At 38.4% G+C, this 4,625-nt stretch overlaps 1 pseudogene; it reads left to right on the forward strand.

Annotated features, from left to right (window-relative positions):
- On the forward strand, positions 1,094 to 3,277 carry LOC102188816 (annotated as a pseudogene).

A 4,625-nucleotide genomic window follows, 5' to 3' on the forward strand; every position in this document is an offset into this window, starting at 1 on the left:
AAACTGCTCCAAAGGCATTCACAGTCCGATATATGAGAAAGTAGAGGCTGGTACTTTCATGATACATTTCATACAGAACAGAAAGTCACTAAATTAAGAGAAGGGAAAGTTCATGTCCCTCTTATCATTGGAGACCAGAGTAGTCAGAGGTCACAGCTTCTATCTGAGTTTCTAAAATGAATAGAATGTGCACACAAGGTTTTCCAGGTGAAGGTGAAAGTATGAGTAAAAGCACAGAGGTGAGATACTGCAAGATGAGAAGACATAATCTTGCTGTTTGTTGAAGAAGGCAAAGTGATTTACAATTATTTCAGTTAAGAACAGTACTCAACCTAAGATAGATATAATTTAAAAATAGATATGGAGTAATTAGATATATTACTTTAACTTATCAATAAATTAACACATTAATGAATGGATAAACCGATGAAAGTGATGACTTGCCTACTCAGTGTTCATGCTCTGTAGCTAATCATGTCCAACTTTTTGTGACTCTGTGAACTCTAGCCTGCCAAGATCCTCTGTCCGTGGGATTTTCCAGTCAAGAATTCTGAAGTGGGTTGCCATTTCCTTCTCTAGGGGATCTTCCTGACCCAGGTATCAAACCTGCATCTCCTTCATGACAGGTGTATTCTTTACCACTGAGCCACCAGAGAAGCCCTGTCTACTTAGAGAACATATCAAGTCTACCTATTAGCCTACTGGTCACTATGCTACACTCAGGTAGAAAAATGAAACATATGTTTGCTTCTCTTAAAATGAGAGAATGTGAAGCAAAAACATTCAAAGATGGTATAGATTAAGAAATATACCTTGAAAATGTAGGATCGACAGCTGGTCTCTGCAACTGAGCTACTTTAGGTAGAAGTTTTTCTTTTTGTATTCTTTTTTGTGCCTTATATTTTCAACTATTTGGTTGCTTTGATCTTTTTATTACTTAAAAAATTCAAACTTGATTTTAGTTGAATTGCAAAAAGGATTTTCTCATCCTTTAGTAAGGAGAAATTGGAGGAGCTGAAACTCCTTGAGGCCAGGTGCACCCAATGCAACGCTGAGTTCTGTTGGAAATCCAGGTAAAATGTGAGTAGACACAATGGCTCATTTTGAAGTAAGGTCAGATGTGTTTGATTCATTTTCTTTTGAAGTTTGAAACTACAATTGGAGTAGAATCAGAGAATTATCTTGGCAGAATGGTAGGTATTTAGTATATCAATGGCCAACCTGACTAGTAATAGTAATATCAATGGTCAACCTGTAATAACTTTTTGTTTCTCTAGTCACCTAAATATACTAAAATCCCAACCAACTCTCTTCTATTAAATGTGTGAAATTGATTGATTAAGGGGAAAGGATGCACTTAAGTCAATCTCTGTAAATGCATGCAAATAGGAATTGGGTATGCATGTTGGTCTGGTAGTTCTGTTTTTTTTTTTTTAATAAAATAATAGGATTAAAAACTAAAACCTGAAGTAGGTATCTGTTTAAAGTATGTCCAAAAGGAAGCTTAAGAAAAACTAACACTACTTCCTGAAAATTAACTAACTTATGTAGCAGAAGCTGACATTTACTAGAGGTTTACAGTGTGCATGTGCTCTGCTCAGTGCTTTAATTTTCATAAGAAAACTAGGAAAGAGGTGTTTTTAGTATTTTATATTATACATGAAAAAGCTGAAACACAAAAAGTTACACAGATAATAAATGATAGAGTTAGGCTGATATGCAGGAAGTTTCAGACATTTCCATTCCCTAATTGCTATTTGAAGTAGGGAGTGTGAAAATTATTTCCTAGACTTAAACACTATGAAAGATACAGAAATATCACTGGAAACATGTACTCTTGAGTTTTGGAAACAATTCCATGAATTGACATGGTCCACTGGGCATTTCCTACTAGCATTAGTCCTTATCCCTTCTCCTATTTCTTGTTCCTCAATCCATATCTCCACCTTTCATGGCAAACACTGTTTCTTCATTTTTGTCCTCTGTAGATCAATCTTGGGAAACAAGTCAACCAAGCTAATTATTCCTCTGTCACAGAGTTCCTATTGATGGGATTCTCCAACCTTGGAAAAATCCAGTTCATCCTCTTTGCTGTTTTTCTTTGCCTGTATCTGATTATCCTGAGTGGAAACATCACCATTGCCACTGTCATCTGCCTGGACTGCAGCCTCCACATACTCATGTATTTCTTCCTAAGGATCCTTTCCATCTCGGAGACATGCTATACCTTTGTCATTCTTCCCAAGATGCTCATAAATCTGTTCTCTGCTCTGGACAATCTCATTTATTGACTGTGCCACTCAGATGTTTTTCCTCCTTGGCTTTGCTGTCACTAATTGCATGCTACTGGGAATCATGGGTTATGACTGCTTTGTTGTCATCTGCCATTCACTTCAGTACTCTATCCTTATGAGCTGGCAAGCCTGTGGACAATTGGCAGCCACTTGAGAGTCCTTTGGACTGCAAGGAGATTCAACAAGTCCATTCTGAAGGAAATCAGCCCTGGGATTTCATTGGAGGGAATGATGCTGAAGCTGAAACTCAAGTACTCTGGACACCTCATGAGAAGAGTCAACTCATTGGAAAAGACTCCGATGTTGGGAGGGATTGGGGGCAGGAGGAGAAGGGGACGACCGAGGATGAGATGGCTGGATGGCATCACGGACTTGATGGACGTGAGTCTGAGTGAACTCCAGGAGATGGTAATAAACAGGGAGGCCTGGCATGCTGTGGCGATTCATGGGGTCGCAAAGAGTCAGACACGACTGAGCACCTGAACTGAACTGTGCTGTAATTGTCTTTTTGTTTTCATTGATAGACTTCCGCTTAGCTTTTTAAACTACCTTTCTGTCCCAACAAGATTAACCATTACTTCTGTGATATCTGCCTTGCCTGTACCGATTCCTATATCAATGACCTCATCATCTTCATTGGTGGAGTTTTAGCACCCATGGTCCCTATGACTTTTATCTGCATCTCTTATGGCTTCATTGTTCATGCCATCCTGAGGATCCCATCAGTTGAAGGCAAGAGAAAAGCCTTCTCCACTTGTGCCTCCCTTCTTGCTGTAGTCATTGCCCACTATGGCTGTGCCTCCTTTGTCTACCTGCAGCTGTCATCAAAGTACTCATCCAGCAAAGATAGATTTGTGACAGTGACCTACATAGTTGTGACTCCATTGTTGAACCCCCTGGTGTCTAGCCTAAGGAACAAAGATGTCCAAATGGCCATTCAAAAAATGATTGGCAGAAGAGGATTTTATTCTGAAGCTCTGTAATGAGAATACTTCATATCTACAAAATACTCTTTTCTGGGGGTATACCAATAACTGTAAAAGTGATGATAGTGTTGTCTTTCATTCACATAGCAGTTTATAACCTCATAGTGAAAGCTTCTCCATGGGATTAATTTGATAGGTTTGGTGAAGTGCAATCTTAAAATTGGGGTAATTATTAATACTATACATATTTGAAATGATTTTAAACTTGAACAGGGGAGTATATTTTAAATTAATTTTATTGGAATATAGTTGTTTCCCAATGTTTTAGAAGTTTCTACTGTACCAAAAACTGAATAAGCTGTTATATCCTTAGGTAAGAATAATTTTAGTGTCTTCCAGGAAGGGTAAGTAACATACTGTGAATGGTAATTCAATATAGAAGATTCAGTTTTTATAAATTTCAAATTTAGAAAAACCTCAACAGGACTCTTCACACACACACACACACACACACACACACACACACACACACACAATTAAGAAAATGGAATAAATCTAGTTGAAATTTAATATAACCATGAGTTACCAGTGTTGAAAAGGACCCAAGTCTATCACTTCCAATTGCTCTGTCATTGCAGGGATCTTACCTGCAGTATTTCTGCCTCTAGTTTAACCACTGTTAAATATCACTGTTATAAAGCTCCACTTTTATATGCTGTCCTCCTTTTCATTACACACATTATTTCTGGAGATGAATATCTTGTGTATAATTTTTCACTTCCACGGCAGCGATTTAAATATTTGAAGATGAATAATGTATGCTTTCCCTAAAACACCTTTAACCTAGCTGATGAATCTTGGTTATTTTTCTCTGGATTATTCTCAAGGTACTTTTCATTTCATTAATAGCATTCTTTCATAGACTCATGAGGAAATGGGTATAATAATCCAGGTGACTTTAGATAATCCTCTCCCTAGTCTTTAAAGTTAATTTTATGTTAATACACCAATTTCTTCTCTATAATTTTTCTATAAGTTCTAGTGCATGTGTATTCTTTTCTGACCCCTATGTTTTTCAGACTAGTTCAGTTCAGTCGCTCAGTCATGTCCGACTCTTTGCGACCCCTTGAATCGCAGCACACCAAGCCTCCCTGTTTATTACCATCTCCCGGAGTTCACTCAGACTCACGTCCATCAAGTCCGTGATGCCATCCAGCCATCTCATCCTCCATCGTCCCCTTCTCCTCCTGCCCCCAATCCCTCCCAGCATCAAAGTCTTTTCCAATGAGTCAACTCTTCTCATGAGGTGGCCAAAGTACTGGAGTTTCAGCTTTAGCATCATTCCTTCCAATGAAATCCCAGGGCTGATCTCCTACAGAATGGACTGGTTGGATCTCCGTACAGT

Source organism: Capra hircus, chromosome 3 (genome assembly GCF_001704415.2).
Source record: "Capra hircus breed San Clemente chromosome 3, ASM170441v1, whole genome shotgun sequence".
Lineage (NCBI taxonomy): Eukaryota > Metazoa > Chordata > Mammalia > Artiodactyla > Bovidae > Capra > Capra hircus.